A 23,855-nucleotide genomic window follows, 5' to 3' on the forward strand; every position below is an offset into this window, starting at 1 on the left:
TAAAAAAAATCATAACAAAAATAATTATTGAAATAAATGACATTTATTATCCTCAAACTGCCCCTCTGCTCTATGATCGACATTGATGATTGATTATAATTATATAAACTATCTCCGCTTGTTCTCTGAAATAATTATTTGTCATAAAACATTAATTGCATATTTAAAAGCGAAATTAAATTAAAAGTATGATTTTTAGGCTCTTTTAAAAAGTGCAAAGTACACTCTAAAAAAAACGGTTCTTTATGGCACCAAAAATGGTTATTGGCTCGTAATCACAGGGGAACCTTTTTAGTGCTAGCCTATATGTGTGTGTGTGTGTGTGTGTGTGTGTGTGTGTGTGTGTGTGTGTGTGTGTGTGTGTGTGTGTGTGTGTGTGTGTTGTGTTGTGTGTGTGTGTGTGTGTGTGTGTGTGTGTGTGTGTGTGTGTGTGTGTGTGTGTGTGTGTATGAGTGTGCGTGCGTGCGTGCGTGCGTGCGTGTGTGTGTGTGTGTGTGTGTGTGTGTGTGTAAAGTTGGGATACTATTTTATGTTTTTTCTCTTATGCTCATCAAGCCTGCATTTATTTAATCAAAAATAGAGAAAAAGCAGTAGCCTAATATTTGTGAAATGTTATTACATGATGTTCTTTTTAACTTTTTAATAATCAAATAATCTTGAAAAGAGTATCACAGCAGGTTCTAAAAAAAATATTAAGCAGCACATCTGTTTCCAACATTGACATTAAATCATAAGTTTAGAAAGATTTCTGAAGGATCATGTGACACTGAAGACTGGAGTAATGATGCTTGATCAAAGGAATAAATTATAATTTAAAGTATATTAAAATAGAAAACCATTATTTTAATAATATTTCACAATATTGCTGTTTTTTAAAGTTTAGAATTAGACAGAGTTGTGTTGTGTAAACAAACAAACACATATAGTGACTAGTAACTATACACTCTAAAAAATGCTGGGTTAAAAATAACCCAAGTTGGGTTGAAAATGGACTAACCCAGCAATTGGGTTGTTTTAAACCAGCAATTGTTGTTTTAATCCAACAATTGGGTTGTTTTAACCCAGCGATTGGGTTATTTTAATCCAGCAATTGGGTTGTTTTAAGCAAACATTTAACCCAACCGTTGGGTTAAAACAACCCAATTGCTGGGTTAGTCAATTTTCAACCCAACTTGGGTTATTTTTAACCCAGCATTTTTTTGAGTTTAGTGATAAATATATATAGTTTATATTAAAAAACATAAATTCAAGTATCTCCCAGAGATACTAATCTGAGTAACTTTTTGTTGAATGTGACTATATATTGCACTTTGATTGCAATATATATTCTTATGTTTCTTATGTCTTATGAACTTTTGTTTTAAATGATACAATATAGAACACAACTGTAAAAATGTAAACAAAATTAAACGTGAGTGACATGTACATATAAAAGTGAAATGGTTAAAAATGTGCTTTGATATTTTTGCTAATAAGAAATGCATATTATTCATTCAAAAGCATGGGACATCAGCAGATAAGGGACTAATATTCGGTCTGGCTGTAATTGAAACTGGCACGTCCTATTGGTATATCAGGACGGTTATACCAATGTGATGGATAGTACAGTAAAGGTTATAGTAAGCCATCACAAAATTAAATGCAGTAGAGAATATGGGAGTAGTATCTCTTGGATATTCCCTCTGGGGCATATTCATCTCTCTACCAGTTTTACGGGCACTGAACCACTCAATTATTGGAAGGCTATAACTGTGAAAGACAAAAATAAATTCTTACAGGCTATGCACTGGCTCATAAATGAAAGCTTATTTATTGAAACATGTGTGAGCCACTAGATGGCACTGTCAGACAGTCATAATGTGAGCATTGGCATTGGGTTGCAGACACAACAGCAGTGTAACATTATTCATAACGCCATCATCACAAATATATTATGTGTGATTCATAACCCAACTTTACTGCATTTTCCATCTTTTAGGTTGTGAACCCATGAAAACTTATAAGGTCACTTAGTTTAATATATAAATATTAATACATGTTGGTAAAAAAAAAAAAAGTATAGGCCTAATGTAAAAACACTAAAAACTCGGCTTGTCTAATAAGCCCTTCTATCTAACATTTTCAGTGTCAGAGAGCCGGCTGACATGCTCTTGTAAAAATGATTAAAAAAAAGTCCCTCTTTTACGGCCATGACTTCCTGTGTTGCAGTGCAGAGATAATTGGCTCATTAGCAGCAGACTGTGTTGTGGTGGGCTCTTCCTTCCTGAACTAACGGTTGTGGGGGGGCTTTGGCTCTTTATCCTTTCTGAATAATCACACGGGATCTAAATGTCAGTAGTGTCGCTCTAATATGTATTCATAACACGGGGGTTTTATTTATTAAAAGATCTGGGTGGTGATGTATCCCCGGCTAAAATACACATTTTAAACCTGGATTGACACATCTGCAAATCATTTCAAATGAATACATTTAGGCTTTACTATCTTGTGTCGTGGGAAGCCTTAATAATGCACTATAATATTGCATTCAGAAGTCTTAATAAAACATTCAGTGTACTGTAGGTTTTAAAGCGTTTAAATCTTGCAGGATGTTTTGAACAAAGGACATTTGTTTGACAGGTATGGGGTAGCGGTTCCCAACTGGCTTTTCTTCAGAACTCAGATTTTACATTGACAACAACTAGCCGACGTTTTCATAGCTTCTAATTAGTAATTTAATTGTTACATTTATATAGCGCTTTTCTGGATACTCAAAGCGCTTCAACCACCACCAATGTGCACCACATACCAGCTTATTGGTGGAGAGGAGACCGAGTGATGAAGCCAATCGGTATATGGGGATTATTAGGAGGCCATGATGGACAGAGGCCAATGGGCAAATTTGGCCAGTATGCCGGGGTTACACCCATAATGAATTACGCTGGAAAAAAACTAAGTTTGAATGTCTTCACTGTAAAAAAAATATGATCAATAAGTTTTGACAACATATGTTTTTACATTGCTTTAACTCATAAAAATAAGCAATTTTCAACTTTTTTCAAGTTATGGGTCAATGACATGACAAGTATTTTTTGTGTCCGAATTCATTATTTTCCTAAAAAAAAAATACATGTCACATATCAAATTGATCTACAATATTTCGTTTATAAGATACTCTTTTAATTTTTTTCAAATTCAATTGACTTTTTGAGTTGTGGTGTTTCAAAGACCTAAAATGTCAGGTGGTGCGACCAGCAAATTTACATTTAAAAGTATAATTTCCCACTGCAATTGCAAAATGAAGTAAGAAATATACATGTAAACCATTATATAATGTATACAACAACAAACAAAAAACCTCCTTATGGAAAATTGTGTTCTGAACACATAGAAAAGTGTCCGTTTATATGAAGTGGACTAAAAGGGCAATACATAGAAAAGGGAAAGGGAATTTAACATGTGATATGCATTTTACAATGATTAATATGTATATTGTATATGTATATTATTTTAAATTAATATATGGTCGCACCACCTGACATTTTCTGGGTGGTAAAATCTGAAATCTTGTTCTTTCTTGTCTTAAAAGCTGTAAAACCAATATGAATCAACACCATACATTTTTGGACATAAAAATCCATTTTAAAACTCTTTTGCTTAAAATTTTAATTTTTTTATCTTAAAAAATATATTATTTTTCTTATTTGTCAATGACCCTTATACGAAAAGCTGCAGTCCGTAACTTTTTTTTGGTTAAAAATGATCCAAAATAAATTTTTGAGCAAGTACATAAACAGCCAGTGTTCAAAACTATCTCTGTACCCTAGCCCGATTCACAACGGTAAGCTTGTAATAATGTGTTATAATTTGAGTGGTACAGGCTGATTTACGCTGTCTTTGTGTCATTGCATCACATCTGTATAGATAAAGAAGGAGTCCGGCTAGTACTAGTATCGCATGTGAGGATGCTGCAGGTGGCGGATCATTTACAGCCTTTTCTCACAGTAGCTGGAATAACTCAATTTATCATTTTGATGGCGGATTGTAATCCAGAAAGGTCCAAACGACAATCATCAGTGACAACTGGAGATTCACCCGTAGTCAAAGGCAAAAGATTAGACTGTACGGAAATTAAAATCTACAGGTAACGCTAATACACACTAAATACATGTAGTCACGCAATACTCTTGTTAACATTAACAATTTGAGAACAAAGTATAACAATAATAATAATAATGCACGGTTTGATGTGATGTGAGCTAAGTGATCGTTAGATTTAATCACCGTTGGTTAAACGATTTATTGTAATGCTTTTTTTCTCAGTTGGTCAGAACAAACGTGGCAGACATGTTACTTACTTGTGCAGATGAAATTTTGCGAGGAAAATTATTTTGGTCATGCTTATTTTAGTCAAAAATTGTGATTCTTTGTGACGTAGAATTTGTGACTGACAGCAAGCCGCACATACTCATCCAAACATTAACATGCACAGCCCACATAAAGATGATAATTCCACAAATAACTGCAATTGCAGGTTTCAAACAGAGATGGCGACAAAGAGGCAAAACTTACGGACTGCAGCTTTAAATCAGTTTAAAGGATTAGTTCACTTCAAAATGAAAATTTCCTGATATTTTACTCAGCCCCATCTCATCCAAGGTGTTCGTGTCTTTCTTTCTTCAGTCGAAAAGAAATTAAGTTTTTTGAGGAAAACATTGAGGCAACCAACGGGTTGAAGGTCCAAATCAATGCAGTTTAAAAACGCTTCAGGGGGGTTTCAGAGGCTCTGCATGATCCTACCTGAGGAATAGGGTCTTATATAGCAAAACCATCTGTCATTTTCAAAAAAACAAAAAACAAAAAAAACATTTACGTATATACTTTTTAACCTAAATTGCTCATCTTGTGCTGCTCTGCGACACCAGGGATTACGTAATCACGTCGGAAAGGTCACGCTAGACATAGGCGGAAGTAAGCAAATGTGCAAAGACTAATACAAATGCCCTTTACCAAAAAAACCTCCATCTCCAACTTAAAAATCGGCCGACATCGTTGTTTTAGTTTTTTTTTTTTGCTAAAGAATGTTTGCATTAGTTCATCGCATGTGCGCTTTGTAAACACGGGCCGGTACTATGTAATTTAATGTAATTTAAGTTGAAATTACTTAAACATCCAAGTTGAATGTACTTAAAAATTTAAGGCAGCAACTTTTTTTGGTCTTCTTACATCTACAACAAAAGATTAGTGTTTTTGCTTCTATTTTAAAAGACTTTAAGAATTCATTTTGCAATCCTAACTTTGTATTATATAGTTGCATTTTATTTGTACCCAATCAGAACAGAAATGCAACACATTTTAAGGTCACGAACCACCAGTTAAGGACAATTTAATGGACTGAAACTAAACTGCATTCGCCATATATTATATTTTTCTACTGTATCAAATCTTTTTCTTTTCTTCTAACAACCCAATTTACTCCACTTTCTCTCTAAAGAGAGTTCAGAGAATGGAAGAAGTGTGTCAGGTTAGTTTGCCTCTCAACTCATGAATAATTTAAGGCATGAGATTTCATATTAGTGCATATTTAGACATTTTCCGTGTTGTGTCGTAAAAGAAGGACATTGAAGATGACTGGCTGCTTGTCTATGGGGAACTGCAGTCACATAGAGGGGTTAGAACAAACAAACAAATCATTCATTATTTTCACTTGTTAAAATCCCTCTTGTAATCAGATCAACAGTTCGTTCTGCGTCTAGAAAATTACACTGCTTGACTGGCATTTCTGATCCTCTTTTCAGTACTTGCGTATTTAGATGTGATGTGCGAGAGAGGGAGTTAATTCAAAGGAAAAGCTGAGGGATGCAGGAAATAAGTAGAGGTTATTGCCCTGCGAAGTGGACTTCAGATGCTATTCGGTCTAGTGAGGTTACAAATCCAAGGGAGTTTTTATACTCAGTCTGAAGACTCAGCAAACGGCATATGGAACAAGTGTATCGAAAGTTACAGGATATGAAGAGGGAAATGTACCCATCAGTCATTGTGCTCATTACTACTTGAAATTTGGCTAGACCCCTAAATGACAATGTTACATAACAGTTAAGAAGACACATACATAAAATTAAACATTGCAACTTGAATAGGCAAGGCTTCCAGTGTTAAAAACAATCTGTTGTGCTGCTTGATGTGGTTTGCTATCATTTTATTTTGATTTATTATAGTAATCATAATAAAACTGGTTTGTAGCGCACGTATTCTTCTAGTTGTTTAACAAAAGTGGCTAATGAATCGGAAGGCTTGCACATTCACAGGAAATTACTACTATATGCATTAATGTCCTGAATGAATCAGTGGCTGCATCAGAAATCACATACTTCCCTACTATAGTAGGCGAAAAACAGTATGTGACAAAAGAAGTATGTCCGAATTCACAGTAGGGGAGAGCGGGGCACAACCTAACGCTTTTTGACTTTCTCAGTTTGTGTAAATCCACTTGGGGTTCAGAGTATTTATTGTTTCCCACATTAATTGCACACATGTCTAGTACAATTATGTGGTTTTGTTTCATTACAGTGTATACTTTTTTCTTGATTTACCCCGAAAGAATGGAAGTGAAATGTGACAACATGCCCCATAGGGGCACAATGTAACGTGACCAACTAACAGCTTAAAATGTTACCTGATATAATCAAAAAATATATACAAGACAAACTAAAATATTTTGTCAACAAAATACAATTATTACCTTTTTAAAATATAATAATGGCATTTTTTTAATCATTAAAAATATAAGCATTTTTGAGTTTGACTACAAACACATCGCTAAATACAGCTACACAGCATAGTTCAAAACATAATGAATAATTTCTGAACATTAACTCTCAGTCATTATTCAGCCTTTTCTCATGGTTTCTCAAAATAATTCATAAAAGTATAGAATATAATGGCATATTTCTAATAGGGGCTCATTGCAACGCAGTGCTACAACACACCCCATCTGCACAACTGGGATTTAAACCGCGGCTCGTGTCTTCTGCTGTTAGATCAGCATTAAAGAACCATCTCAACTGTTAAATAACAGATATAAGATTATAATGATATCGGATTTGTCTTATTTTAAATAAACACAAAAAACAGAGATGAAAACTAAACTTAAGTAAGAAATTTACTTTTGCTATGGTTAAATACATGTTCAGTAATATCTTCCACAGATTTTTAAATTTTGGCGCTATTTTTTCTCTAAATAATGTTGATATGGCAACTAGTAAATACACTAAGTTTCGTAATTCTGGCATGTGTGGAAAGGGTTAAAACATGCGCATTACAACTTAGGTTGTGCCCCGCGCTCCCCTACTCATAAAAAACTAGGTAAAAAGTACCCGGGTGACCTACTTTTTCCGGCGAGATTCTGAAGTGCGCATACGATGGCACTTTACTATCCCATGAGGCCACGGAAGAGGATTTGTGAGTGAAGCGACACAACAGACGCTGGTAGGACACGTGACAGTGACAAAACAGTGACATGTTTTCCATGTCCGCGGGTTGAAGCGACCCCAATTATGTGATATACAGACCCAGGAATGTGAATTTTAGCAGGCAGCCCTGCCAAAATAACACATATTTTACCCCCCAAATGCCATTTCTTTTCCGGAGAACCCCCAAGGAAAGCTATTGTGCTTGTTTTTGGCTAGTTTTGAGTAGCAATTGGGGGGATTTATTGTAAAAACTTGGCAACCCTGTCTGCACGCACGCTGGAATAAGTAACGTTAGAAGAAAAAGATGAGTGTAAACAATCTTTGCCGGTGTTGTAAAAATAATTTAAGGATACACAGAGTACTACCAACACGATCATCATTTATGAGAGAAATAGTAAAGGTGAACGCATATACGAACAAGTTCTCAGTTTAGGATTAGAACAAATTCAACCCAAGCGCCTTTGATGACGTGGATGATTACGTTACTGTTGATTACTGCATTTCGTTGCCTTGTATTTGTACTTGTGTAATGACAATAAAGTTGAATCTAATCTAATCTAATCATCTGTCCATCATCGTCTGAAGCCCGCCCTGACAATTTCATTGGTCCGAATAGTTTCTGTTCGGGTATAATTACTTCTCTACGGATCAAGTCCAGACTGAACTGCCCAAGCTCAAATGTTGTGGGTGGGGCTAAGTTCGGCTGGCATCCAGGCTATTATTATATAGTAGGAGAAAAACAATGTGTGACAGGAAGTATGTCCGAATTCACAGTACCAATAAAAGAGTAGGTAAAAAGTCCCCGGATGACCTACTATACTTTCGGCGAGATTCTGAAGTACGCATATGATGGACACTTTACTATCCCATGAGGCCACGGGAGAGGATTTATGAATGGCAGTGAAGCGACGCAACTGATGCTGGTAGGTCACGTGATAATGACAACATGTCGAATGTAGTATGTCCAGATTCATACTATGGTACATAAAACATAGTTTTTTAGCGGCCGGTAATCCGGATGTACTTAATTTGCCATGTTGTCACCAGCGTCAGTTGTGTCACTTCACTGCCATTCACAAATCCTCTCCCGTGGCTTCATGGGATAGTAAAGTGTCCATCATATGCGCACTTCAGAATCTCACCAGAAGCAGTAGATCATCTGGGTACTTTTTGCCTACTCTTTTAGGAGTACTGCAAATTCAGACATAACTTTTTTTTTGTCACATACTGTTTTTCGCCTACTATATATAAGGGAGGTGTGATTTTGGATGCAACCATTCCTGATTCAATTCCTGAATTAACCAGTTTTGTTGAACAAATCAGTTGAGTAAATGATTCACATAATGACTCGCTTATAAAGTCACTTGCACTAGCCTGGATGCCAGCCGAACTTAGCCCCACCCACAACATTTGAGTTCGGGAAATTCGGTCTAGACTTGATCCGCTGTGGAGCAACTATGCTTGAACCAGAGCTGTTCGGACCAATCAAATTGTCAGGGCGGGCTTTATACGATGATGGACAGATGATCAACAGTAACGTAATCATCCACGTCTCCAAAGAGCGCTTGGGTTGAATTCATTCTAATCCTAAACGGAGAACTTGTTCATATATGCATCCACCTTTACTATTTCTCTCAAAAATGATGATGGTGTTGATAACATTTACATTTATGCATTTGGCAAATGCTTTTATCCAAAGCGACTTACATTGGATTCAAGGTACACATTTTACATTTAGTCAGTTATTGCTTTCCCTGGGAAACGAACCCATGACCTACTGTTTACAACACCGGCAAAGATCATTAACACTCATCTTCTTCTTCCTCTTCTTCCAGATTGCGTGCAGTTGAGTTCTGTTGACAACTATGGGTCGCTCCGTTGCTCTGATTGGTTGTAGGTCTATCCAATTGAGGTCTTTCCTGGTTCGGTTGAAACACGCCTCACAATCACAGCCCAATGGAGCAGGAGCAGACTCATATTCTGACTAGAATTGAGTATGACGATGTCAGGCTACACTTGCACCACCTATTGGCGTAACCTGCAAAAAGAGTTACTGAAATATCCTTCCACTAGTGTGTTAAACTGAAAAAAACGAAACTATTTTATGATTACTGTGAATTTACATTTATGCATTTGGCAGACGCTTTTATCCAAAGCAACTTACATTGCATTCAAGGTACACATTTTTACATTTTGTCAGTTCTTTCTTTCCCTGGGAATCGAACCCATGACCTTGGCGTTGCTAGCATTGACAGCTCTACTGTTTGAGCTACAGCTACATTTGGACATGGTACTCTTTGTCACATCGCTTTTTGCCTACTCTGTAGTAGGGAAGTATACGATTTCGGATGCAACACACCAACCAATTGAAACTAGATATCTCCTGATTGGCATGTAGGAAACATTGAACTCTGCTCAGGGACCCTATGAAGCAGAACACAGCTTATCACGAGGAAGACATTTATCCTTTTGCTTAGTCCTCGTTGCCATGTGACCATCCAGGCAGTGATTAGAAACAAATTAAAAATGTGATTTCACAAGTTCCACCTGCTTTACCGAGGAATTAATCACTGGCCTCAATCAATGATGCTATCTGGGACTGGCGGTAAAAAGGCTCTGGCATGATTAATGGCGATGACCTTCTCCATGACCCAGACTCCACTTCTCAAATCTCTTCCATTTAGATGTGACCTCAGGACAGGAAGTTTCGCAAGGAGCCCACAGCATGCTAATGCTAACAATCCACAGGAGATTGAGCAACAGCACGCCACGGCTCACTAACCGCGCCGCTCGGTGCTGTCGGAGCTCAGCATGTTCTTTTTAAGACGACAAGGCACCTTGGGAATGATGTTTCAAACATGAGAACGAGCAACTGCATCTTCATGATTCAGAGATTACGTGGAACGTTCTGTGATCCGAACCGCCACGCTTAGCAACAGGTTTCTTGTTTAATTCGCCTCATTTACGAGCTGATTTGCTCGGCTTCCGCGGTGTGACCTGCATGGTAAAGGCTATGTAAATGCCATTCGCTAAGTTCAGATTTCTCCTGCCTCTAGCTCTTCGTTTCCTCTCGTTTCACCTCTGCTTGTGTTTAGTCAGAGGCAGTAAAAAGGCTCCTTTTAGGGCAGAGGATAGAGATAATGAAAAGTCCCTGGTCTTGTGAATGTTTCATTTGTTTTAAAGAGATTGAAATTGGATGGCAGATGGGTAATAAGCTTTCTTTCTATTCCCCCACAGACACATGCACACATCCACACAATCATTCTTTCTCTTCCTCTTCGCAAACATACACACACATTTTTAATTATGCTCGACAGTGCCGGCGGCCCTGCTCTGTGTGACCGGTCAATGCACACTCAGGCAACAGTAAGCACTGTCATTACCATTCATTACATTAAGAGATGGGCCTGACGAGTCCTTTACCACACCGTTGCCAGGGTCCTTCTCTCTCTCTCTCTCTCTTTCTCATTGTATCATTGTTATAAACTCTTAATGAGACAGTATTGTGCCGCAGAGGCTGCTGTGCTGGTCATTTATGTATCTCAATTATTTATGCATGAGTTTATTTGCTCATTAATTTGAATTCATTGGGAAATTAAACACATGAGACATTTCGGGTCCTCCATTATTCGACTACAGCACTTACCACTCATTGTCATGTTACTCTGACAGAGAATATGAAACAAAACAAACATGAGACAAAAGGGCTGAATTTCATCCAGATCATGTATGAAATGATCGGTTTTGCTCAGCCAAGCTAATCAATTCGTATCAGACTGAACAAAAAAGGTCAGAATTGTGTGATTTCTGTATCACTAGGGTCAGCAAATGTTTTGGAACAATACAGTAGTTTCAGACAGGTTTCCCCAAACTCTTCATTGGTCAAACTCGCACCATTGGCTAGTGCAGATTCTCAGATTAGTGATGAAAACTAAGCTTTTTGAAACACTGAATCAATAAAACCAATTGCTTTGCAAAATTATTCACTGTTTTAAACACTCGTAACCAGACATGCTGGCGGTACCTGCTAGACAAAATTCTGTAAATGAGAACCCATTTCATGAAAGTCTATTAAATGTAATCTATGAATCATTAAATATCATTAAATATGAAGCGTGTGTGTCACGGGTGTGTGCAGGCAGGAAGACAAAGACAGGCAGATACAATCCCAAACGTGATTTAATCTCAAATAAAGGCAAGACTGGCAGACGGGCAACAGCACAACACACTTAAACATAACTGAGTGGTTACAGCCCTGGTAAGACGGCACCCAGATTTCAACTACAATAAGATTTCACTTCTACTGATAATGAAATTTTGGTAGGCTACATGGTTTTCACTACGAGATGGATAGCCTACTGTAAAAAATGATTGTGCTTTTAACAGTAAAAAATGCTACGGTTAAAAACAGTTAACTGGTTAACAGAAAGTTTCCGTACTATATACGGTGAATAACTGTAATAGATCTAACCTTACATTTATTGTAATTTAACAGTAAAATACCGTTAAATTTATAGTTTTTGGAAGTGAAAAAGAACAAGTCGTTGTGTAATTTACAGTGAAAAATGTTGTTATTTTACATTTAATGTTGTTATTGCAGTTTTAAAATATCATGTGTGTTACCATGATGGTGTTTAGTGTGTGAATGACACTGTGCACCTTCTATATATTAGTATTGTGCTCCTAAAGGCTGCTTGTGATGAGCTTTAATTCATCATGTGACTCTCCTCACCACTGTGATTGGTGGTTGTCAGTATATGTCAAAGGTACATAAAAGATATTAGTATTTCAATAAATTGGTAATTTAACATTATTTCAGTTAATGAAATATGGTTATTTACTCTAAATTTAACTTAAATCTGTAAAACCTAAAATGTTGCTACCGTATTTTTTACGTTCTGGCAAACCACAGCTGCTGTTTTTTTTACCGTAAATTTTACGGAGATTTATTTTACAGTGTAATTGTTATATAATGCAGATGAGCTACAGGTTATTTTTATGGTATGCCAAGAAGTGTTTTTTTTTTTCAATGTGATTGTTGGTACGTATTTACCATACTTTCAATAAAAAAAAATTTATGTGAAAAATATGCAACATGAAAATCATTTTCAAATTAAAGCATTAAAAAAAAGGGGAGGGGGGGGGGTTGTCTTATAATCAGGGTTGTCTTATATTCAGAACAATACGGGTAGGCAAAAACAGTTTGTGAAAAAATAAATATATCTGGATTTACAGTTCTCAGGGGCTGGGGGTGGGGTTACCGTGACCAACAAGACCAACACAAACGTGTGACCGCCATTTTTTAAATAGCAGCTAATCGAGCTAATAGCTGCTCGATTGTAATCTCCGTCTATACAAATTACGGCGAGCTGCACGGACGCATGGGATTCGCTGTGTTTGGATGCCGATGTAGGATCATAAAGCCATGTGCATCAATAGTAACGCAACATTCGCCATTGTTGATGGAAGGCTTGTTCGAGATGCATCGGCGCTGTGCAGACCGATCGCCGTTTAACATCAAAGTCCAGGGAGAGCACACGACTCCTTATGCTTTTGAATCGCTCATGCTGTGTTTTGATATCATATGCTGATCGGTCTGCGCAGCACTATGCATCTCGAACAAGCCTGGTGTGTTTGTGTTTCCCGCTGCTTCGCTACACTCTAAAAATGGCTGGGTAAAAAAAATGGTAACCCAGCGCTGGGTAAATATTGGACAGAACACATGCTGGGTTAAATTAACCCAGTGGCATTTTAACCCAGCAGGCTGGGCTGTTGAGCAGTGGCGGCTGGCGATAATTATTTTTTGGGGGGGCGTTTTTTTGGGTTGGGGGCAGTATCAAGATGCTTGTTGACTAATTTCAAGCATTAAAGAGAAAACAGTGTCTTCACTTTTATCTTTTTACACATTCATTTCCCACATATAATTGAATGAGGACAGGAAAAACAAAAGAAAACAGCAACAACAGACTAGCATGTTGACTACTTGAACATACATTTTGCTCTCCTTTCTTTCTGGCCAGCAAATTTCTCAATGACTCTCTGATCTGCGTCCGGAGGAGGATCTTTAAGAAACCAATTAGAGACCAGCTTCGGGTCACATGCTGCCCGTAGATTTTTGTACTCAGATATACATCCATTTGTCCGGCGTCCCTTGTGCATGAAACCGCATGAAACATATTGACGAAAATATAAAATAGTTAACCGATCAAAGACAGTTTTTATTAAATGCTAAGGCTCTTACTAACAGCCGGCACATCGTATGAGTAAACTATTTTACTTTTATTTTATTTTTGTATACATGTATATTTCTGGAATTTTGATGGGGGCAGCGCCCCAGCGCCCTCTATTGACCAGCCGCCACTGCTGTTGAGAAAACCCAAGATGTAGTCAATTTTTACCATTAATGGATTTGCTATTCTGGGTTATTCTTGCTGGGTAACTGGGTTATTCTTATAATTTCTACTGTGCATTAGCCTACTGTAAAACTAGACCATCATGAAAGAACAAATAAAGAAGAATACATGTTTAGACTGTTAAAATAATAATTTTTAAATGCTTGTCAACTGGTACAACACACAAATGTGTTAAAATTGGCAACAATGACAACTACAACAGTAGCCTAATATATTCTGTCAATTTCTTCACGTTAAATCAAACTTTTATTTTGACGGGTTGAAGACCTTTGAGTGTCTGTGTTCACGATATGACGGTTTTCTCAAATGAAATGGTAAATTCTCATGAAGTGACGGTTTATGTGTTCGGGTCCTCATATAGTGACACGGCAGAGACTACAAAGACAGCGAGCGAGTGTCACACGTGCACCCCCGTCATTCGCACAGAGACGCAGAACATGCAGGAGTAGCCTAATATTTAAATAGTATTTTGCAGTTTAATATTCACAGACACTCATATTCGGCTACAGTCTTGAGCCCTGGGCTTAGATTAACACTGACGCGACTGAACGCAGCGCGGGGACCAGTGATGCGCGGGTTGATCCAAAATGAGCGGGTGCCCGCGGCCACCCGCGGTTACCCGCGGTTACGAGTCATCCAAAAATATTTTTAATGATATTCGGGTCACGGTCGGTCGGATCGTCAATAAATCCTTATTTACCTTTTGAATGTTGAGCGTTATTAACTTTTGAATAAATGCTGACGCGGGACAAAATGCCCGATTTCCCAAAACGTTGAACTGAGCAATGCCATTGTACCATTTTAATAGGCTACTTTTAAACGCATTTAAAGTCAGTTTTATGTATTTTCTGAGAGGGGGCGGGATTTTTGTTGGGAAAGTCGGGGGAGAGACGCACACTTCGATTAGACTGGATAAACACATGCAGCATCTTAATTGTTAAGAAAATTAAACGAAATAAATGAATAAATCAAGCCTGTATTACATAACACTATAGGCTATATCATACAGCATTCAGAAAAATAACAGTTTGCGCTCCTAAGGGCTTTCACACTTTTCCAAATGTTTTCCAAATGTGGGCTGATGAATTCTTCAAGCCGGGTCGAAACATAAACATCGCGTTCATCAATAATATGCATCTGGAGCTGAAATGGAAAATGATGGGCCGCCTCAACAACTTCCTGCTCTCGCTGCTGCACCTCTGAGCGCACCACGCCAGGGCCTGAAACATTTTCTCAATGGCCCAATGAGCTACGATGAGCATTTATTACTTTAAAAAAATGCGGGTCAGGAAGCGGGTCGGGTACAATATTTTCTTCTTTTTTTTTGCGGTCCGAGTTGCGGGCGGGTTAGTTGAAAACGTCGGTCGGGTGCGGGTTGTTTATACATTGACCCGCGCATCACTGGCGGGGACCGAATATACTCTGGAAGGCTATCATCACATTTTTTAAATTTCAGTACGGACTTGGTATCGAAGTACCGGTACTTGTGACATCCCTACATACAACCATGGTTAATTTTCGTAAGGGGATCATGGTTCCGTGTAATAAATAATCACAAACTGTATTAATCTATGGTCTCACATACCTAAACTAACATGACTATGTGAGTCAATCATGGCATCGGATTCTGAGGTAAAACTTTTGTCGTCTAAAGCCCTATTCGCACGGGATTAGTAGCCTATTATCTGGGGACCTTGTGTGATTTAGAAATTAGCAACTCCCCCACATCTGAATTTTGCGTGGCGCATTCGCACGGGATAAGCAAGCCTGTGATTTTACTCAAATTGACTAACTATCTCCCGGATATGATGTCAAGACTTGTAAATGTTTTTTCGTTTGAGATATAGCTGTATGAAATTATAAACAGTCGTATTGATATCATTTTGATTGTATAGTAATAAAAATAATTTAGTTCAGTTAGAGAACAGACGCTACAATTAATAACTTAACTGAGCAATATAATAACAATATACGGCAGAAGATTCAGTTTCAAAGCTAAATGTAAAAGCGCCCATTTAAGCGAGGTTGTCATTGTACTGTTCAGTTTTTGTGTTTTTCATTAAGAATAATATTAAACACACCATTCAAGCAATTTACTCCCAAATTGCTCATTCTAAAGTGAAAGTATAATCCGCGCGGCCGCATGGGAATTCATGAGGGTGAGTAAATACTGACAGAATTTCTTTAGGCTGGGGTAATAAAGTAAAAAACTGCCATACATCTCCTTTAATCAGATAATTTAATAAATAGCCTTCAAAACACACACACTGACATCCTGCAGGTATGAGAAAACCAGTCAGATATGACATGTGTCCATCAGACGTCTGCATTTGTATGTTGCATATGTGCGTTTTTGTTTTCGGGTGGGCATTCAGATGTCTATGTTTCTGATTGAGTGAACGTGGGCACTGCGTGTCACTATATATTAAAGTCAGTAAAAAAAATAATGTGTTACTCACGCCTGTCATCCCCCAGCCGGCTCCGGACCGTTAAGTGACAGTGATGCTCCATGCCTGACACTGGGGCCCAGGAGGCCAGCACCTGTGAGAGAGAGACAGGGACATTGATGGAAAAAGACCCTTCCTGTCTTCCATCCCAATCGTCAGGTCCTTGACTTCATGCCTCACATCTGACCTGGGCGATGGTACATGTGACCTACAAGCAGGGTTGTATAGCTAAAATTCAAGTTCATTGTCTTTAATGCAGACTATTCCAAATGCCTTGTCCCATTTTGCTAATAAATTGAATGCACCGAATCAGTATTGCTAAAATGCTTTGGGACAAGTGACTTTCAGCAAGTTTTCATGCAAGTAAATGATCAGTAGCCTAATTAAATAAGTAGCTAACCTGGACAGGCTTAATGTCGAGCCGTGCTTTTTGATTGTGGTCAAAGTGCTTTAACTGCCAGTGCAAAAACAAAACCTAATGGTTCTGTGATGCTTCTCAATAGCACTAATATTGATTACTTCTACTTTCTTCTCAGCACTTTCGGCTACTTCCTGCCTGGCTCACTCAGCTCTTATATATATTTATCACTCCATACAACTAAACTGCCACTGCATGCTTTATGAAGTATATAAAATATATATAATGATGCTAAACTGTATGATCTACTGTTGTCAAGACCTCTTCTTTATACACCGATCAGGCATAACATTATAACCACCTTCCTAATATTGTGTTGGTCCCACTTTTGCTGCCAAAACAGCCCTGACCCGTCGAGGCATGGACTCCACTTGACCCCTGAAGGTGTGCTGTGGTATCTGGCACCAAGATGTTAGCAGCAGATCCTTTAAGTCCTGTAAGGTGGGGCCTCCATGGATCGGACTTGTTTGTTCAGCACATCCCACAGATGCTCGATTGAATTGCGATCTGGGGAATTTGGAGGCTAAGTCAACACCTCAAACTCGTTGTGCTCCTCAAACCATTCCTGAACCATTTTTGCTTTGTGGCGGAGCATTATCTGCTGAAAGAGCCACAGCCACCAGGGAATACCGTTTCCATGAAAGGCTGTACATGGTCTGCAACAATGCTTAGGTAGGTGGTACGTGATAAAGTAACATCCACATGGATGGCAGGAGTTTTCCCAGCAGAACATTGCCCAAAGCATCACTGCCTCCACCGGCTTGCCTTCTTCCCATAGTGCATCCTGGTGCCATGTGTTCCCAGGTAAACGACACACACACACCCGGCCATCCACGTGATGTAAAAGAAAACGTGATTCATCAGACCAGGCCTCCTTCTTCCATTGCTCTGTGATCCAGTTCTGATGCTCACTTGCCCACTGTTGGCACTTTTGGCGGTGGACAGGGGTCAGCATGACTGGTCCCATACACAAAAAACTGTGTATTCCGACACCTTTCTATCAGAACCAGCATTAACTTCTTGAGCAAGTTGAGCTCCAGTAGCTCGTCTGTTTGATCGGACCACACGGGCCAGCCTTCGCTCCCCACGTGCAACAATGAGCCTTGGTCATCCATGACCCTGTCGCCGGTTCACCACTGTTCCTTCCTTGGAGCACTTTTGATAGAGACTGACCACTGCAGACCGGGAACACCCCACAAGAGCTGCAGTTTTGGAGATGCTCTGACCCAGTCGTCATCACAATTTGGCCCTTGTCAAACTCGCTCAAATCCATACGTTTGCCCATTTTTCCTCCTTCTAACTCATCAACTTTGAGGACAAAATGTTCACTTGCTGCCTAATATATCCCACCCACTAACAGGTGCCGTGATGAAGAGATCATCAGTGTTATTCACTGCACCTGTCAGTGGTCATAATGTTATGCCTGATTGGTGTATATAACGTTGGTTATCTAAGTTTATGGAAATCATTGCTATATAACAGTATAAAATAAAAATGCACTGAACTCCAAAGTAAAGTAAACAAGTATATAAATTAAATACATAAATATATAAAAAGGACTTGATGTTTTATATGACACCTGACTTGCACGCTTTTACAAGCATATGCTGTTTTTGCAACATGCTTTTGTAAAAAGCAACTGGCAGAAATAGACATTCGAACTATACATATAAATAAAAGACTGCCGGTGAATGCAGGAACTTTAAAACTGTGATGTGGGAGGGAAGGTGATGTTTTCCTTAATGAGAGAAACACTGATTGCTATCGTTAAAAAAAATCGAAGAACAAAGACTTTGCTTGCGTTTTATAGTTCACAGTTTTTTTTTTATTTTTGTCACGTATGGGGTGCAAATTAGCACTCACAATCCTGTTTAATGTCACACCTATAACAAAGTGCCTGCATGCTATGTACACACACACAAACAAACACACACATAAATGGAGGAAGAGAGAATTACAATAATGTGGTTCTTGCACATTACTCTTGAGTTACTGGCTTCCGCTGCAGTGTCTAATGTGACATATTACGTTGTCAAGACAGACTCTTAAAAGCATTTCCTAATACTGTTAGCATTATACAGAACCTGTTCTAAGAACTCAGAACCCAGTCTAAAAAGGAAGTGCATGAAAAGGGCTTGTTTGGTAAAATAATGCATTACTTTTGAGAATTGCATGCTCTGGCTTACATGTTTATATACATTTTCTTTAATACCAACACAACTATACAGACATAATTTGATTTGCAGACTAGAATAAAGAAATTAGTATAGCTGAAATGTAAAGATATGGGTGTACCTAATGAATAAATGTCAACGTAAAAGGTGCAAATGCCAGTGATTAAATACTTTAAAATCGTTTACCATTTGCTGTCATGGTTATTTAAATAAATATGTGATCAAATATTATTTTAAAATATCTTGCTCAATATCAGTTGCATAGTGACAAATGTTACCATGTATTGTCCCTGTATTCACACTATATCACTATAGCCAACCAGGGCTTTTTTCCTTTATATTCATATTTAATAAACATGATTTTAATCAAAACATACTTATTTTACAATTTTTTTTTCAATAAAATGAAATAACTGTATAAATAATATAAATTATATATATATATTGACAATACCATTTCCCCATAATTTTTTTGTAAACATGTGAATATTCATTTTTTATTTCTTTTTAATAGAGAAAACAAACAGGGCAAAGGGTGTTCACCTGGAGCATCTTACAAATATATTAATTCCACAAAAAAGTTTTAAACCTTAAAGGGGCTCCATGTAAGAATTCACGAATCACGTTTTTATTGTCAATGTGTGAACAGCTTGTAACGAAACTTAAAAAACTAGACCTTTCCCGACTTCCAAGGTTGTCTATGAAAGACTGTATTTTATGTGCAGGACTCTGCTCGTTTTATTGGGAAAATCAAAAGGATGTGAGGTTAACGCGCAGTCCCGAGAGCCTCTCCTCCGTTCGATGACACATGAAATGAATGCTTATACAATGTTCAGGATAATACCAAAAGAGCCATTGTGTACTGTAATGTCAATGTGTCATGCAAAGAAAGGGGATTCATTCAAACTATAGTCTCACATAGTGAGATCTATATAATATATAGTCTGAAATATACTTTATAATCAAACTCATAATAGTGTAATTTTCATCTGTCGACATGATGTAGGTGAATTGCAAATGTGCAAACATATCCACATTGCTATGATTAGATGCTTTCTTAAAGGGCACCTGTAATGCCTCTTTTTACAAGATGTTAAATAAGTCTCTGATGTCCCCAGAGTGTATATGTGAAGTTTTGGCTCAAAATACCCCACAGATAATTTTTTATAATATGTTAAAATTGTAACTTTTTGGGGCGAGCAAAAACATTGTTTTTGTGTGTATCCCTTTTAAATGCAAATGAGCTGCTGCTCCCGGCCCCCCTTCAAGAAGAGGGCGGAGCTTCAAGAGCTTGTGTTCATCTCACGGAATGAAAATGTCAGAACAGAGTCAGACAATAATGCCAACAGAGCCAGATAATATATGCTGTATGGAGATAGAACAGGTATAGTTTAGTTTAATTACGGTTATAACTTGTCACTATTAGTACAAGCCTGTTGTAGAGGACCCCGTTCAAATGATGGCCAAAACTTTACTGATGAGTTTTGATTGTGAAATGATTTGCGCAGACATAAATTAATTTAGGTATTTTGGGGCGCATTACCTTCAACAATAAAACTCATCCACTACGTCCTGCGTCATCCTGAAATTGGAAGCTTTGTCCCGCGTCCCACAAGACTTAATTAGTGTCCGGCATTTCAGTTATGCCTGTATTATTATTTTTTTCACTCCTGAAATTACCACAGTAAGAAATATAATAAAAACTGTGACTGGCATGTAAAAATCTATTTGTGCAGACGTCATGTTCTAGCTGTGAAAATAACAACCAACGCAATCTTAGAGAGGTTTTCCAACTGATGACAACTGAGTGGACAGCGCAAAGGAATGAGTGCGGGCCTTATCAACGTCAGTAAACACAGCTACACCAGCAAGGATTTCATCTTACATACTGGATAAGAACCTCAAGATCTGATCAAAGCTGCCCAAATTGATGATTTATAGCATGTAATCATCCATCCCGATGGCAAACATTTCCAACAAACATGTGCCTATCCCGGGGATGCTCAAGCGCCACTCACGGAAATGGTCGAGCACCTACAAAAAACATATTCCCCATTAATTTTTAACCAATAAAAAAAATGTATTGCAAGTTACAGACAACTTTCTTCTCACGTTAATAGTTCATTTAAGGCGGTTTCTCTGGCGTTATTATTATGACAAATGTTGAGAGTGCATAATTGTAACGGACACAGGCATGTCGTACATAACTCTTGCTCAGATATTATATGTGCGTGCTCAAACGCGTGAATCTGGAATTGACCATTCGCAAAGACCCGCCCCCTTTAGTTACTGTTGCTATGTCCGACAAGCCATGCCGCTCTCACACGTTCTCGCGTAGAGAAAATACATCGCGGAGCAAAGAGGACACTGACAACACGCCGACAGACAGGACAGAGCAAGTTACTTTTGATATGAAACAAAGTCTCAACTTTGAAATTGTCATTTTTTTAAGAAATTTAAACAATAAATAACGTTTTGTGGCTCTTTAATGTGTCGTGATCGCTGTAGCGCCTCAGTTAAAGCTGCTCGTGAACCGATTATCTCTTCCTTCGAGTTCATTGATAAGCATGAAATAAACATGAATGAACACTAAAAGAAATGTTGTTTCAACAGCGGAAAGACGTCAGTACACACCGTTTTTCCATGTTCAAGCTCACCAACGTTAATCTACTAACTCTCCTGACTGCTTTGTCGGACAAAACGGCGGATTCGGCGATGTGATAGGTCAGATCGCCTGTCAATCAAACTTGCGGGTGAATTGTCTTCTCTCCAGGATTTAATGTTGCCAGAAGCGAAACATTATAGTTTGGGCACCCACTGGCAGAAACATTAATCGGCGCATATGCCAAGTTTGCCAACGAATGTAAGTCAATATTTACATAGCATAATAGTTGTAAATTGATCTGTCTTACACATGTCCCGCAAAATCATATCTACTGTCCTGCAACAGATCAATAGCCAGGTGGTCACCGTAGTCCTCAGTGGCTCAAGATGTCGGGAGGAAATGAAGACTCTTATGTTCACTCTTACATCCAACAACAGAACACCGGGATTGCTTATGAGATGTTGGGTGCGTCTCAATCAGCTCCCTATTTCAGTGGTCAGGGAACTGATCAGGGAGTCGGCCATTTTAAGGGCTGTCTCAATCGTAGAATTCTTCCTGTGCACTGAAACGTTCGTAAGTTTAGTGAGCCAGTGTCCTTTACTGTCCTTACCAGTGCCTGAATTCGTGTACACAATATACTTATTCATGAGCTCGGGAGCTAGGGAACTGAATGAGACCGTGTTTACTATACAGCTACTGGAGCACAGAGAAAATGCTGGACAGTGTACACCAACTCGCTGAAGACGTAAATTATGGTAATGCAGGACTCTTAATGCCTGCGTTCCAGGCAGGTTTTTGAGCCCGTAAATTACAAGTTCAAACCCCGACTCACGACTTTGTAGTGTTCCAGGCAAAGTCACGCCAAACTGCCTGAGCGCAAGGAATTGTGTGGTAGTTTGATGTAAACAAAGCATGGCGGACCGTACGGGGTGTATGCTCATTTACAATCATTTCTATCGCCAAAGGTGCTTACTCCTTGCTTATTTGAGGGAAACGGAGGAGAAAAACAGCACAGACGGCAAGAAAAGCTGTTATACCTTTTATTTTACGTTATTTGTATATTTGTTTCATAAACTCTGCATCCGTAGGGGGCGGCCATTGTTGTTTCGGGGGCTATGTGACGTCAAAACTCGTAACTGGGAGTACACCTTCTAGTACGAGTTCACGGGTGGGAAGTCACGGGTTTGGCTGCCGTTCCAGTCCACTTTCACGGGTAGAAGGTTGGAAAAACACGGGTTACGGGTTGTCTGGAACGCGGCATTAGTCAGCGGCCATGGGCGGGGCCTAAGCAGTATGACATCACACTGCTCAGAGAATCAAAATTTTTATCATTGTAGGGTGATTGTGTTCACACACTGCCAACACTCATTTATGTCCAAACACCATGTAAAACTGGAATTTGCATAAAAGGAGCCCTTTACTGCTGCTTTCTCTTTTGTTTTTGTTGTGTTTATTTTATTATTGAGAGGAAAGCATGCAGAACATATTTACATATTCGTCTAAACGGCATGAACAGTGTCTGGATGTTCATTAACAGTATCGCTGCAAAGGTATTTCCAACTTCTTTTTCCCCCTAAGCGAAGAACGAATAAGAACTTCGCTGAGAGAATACCAGGGCATTGAATCATGTTCAGTCTCTTGTACACTACGTGTGCACTTTACAGCCAATGGTGTTACTAATATCAAAGGTTTATACATTTATCCCCTTTAAAAGTTAAATTCCTTGCCATGTAAAACTGCTTTCTTTCAACCATCATGTTAAATGAATAAAACTTTATGGGGGTTGTAATTCTACATTAACTATGGTCGTTATCCTGATTTGAAATGTCCTTAGGGGACTAGTTTTCTTTAGTTCTTTCTCTGTTGGTTAGTTCTGAACAGCTCAGGCCTGGACTTGAAACAGAAAATTAATTCTTAGAATCAGGGCACGCCTGCAGGATGATGACAAATTTTTTCCCCCATTCTTTCTTGCACTTTGTCTACATGTCAACGGCATTTTCCCCGGGGTACAAAGTGTACAGAACAGTCTGAATCATTAGACTTATGCCTCTATGTGTGCCAGCATGACTCAAAACATGTTACGAATGATCCAGTCCACCATTATTGCATATTAATTATGCAAGTTCCAAATTTTCAGTTTCACTTTAGTAGCTACTTCACATTATTTTGGGCTCATAGGTATGCCAAAGTATATAGCAAATATGGTTTAGTCATGATAAAGCCTTTCTTAGTACTTCAGACTCACATTGGATATCCAGAGTCATACTTCAATACAGTCAATACACCTGGGCTGGGTTTGCTTTTTTTAATAGCACAAAAAGTTATATTTTTGGCAACTGTAAAGGCC

This window comes from Gobio gobio (genome assembly GCF_949357685.1).
Source record: "Gobio gobio genome assembly, chromosome: 10".
In the NCBI taxonomy this organism is placed as follows: Eukaryota; Metazoa; Chordata; class Actinopteri; order Cypriniformes; family Gobionidae; genus Gobio; species Gobio gobio.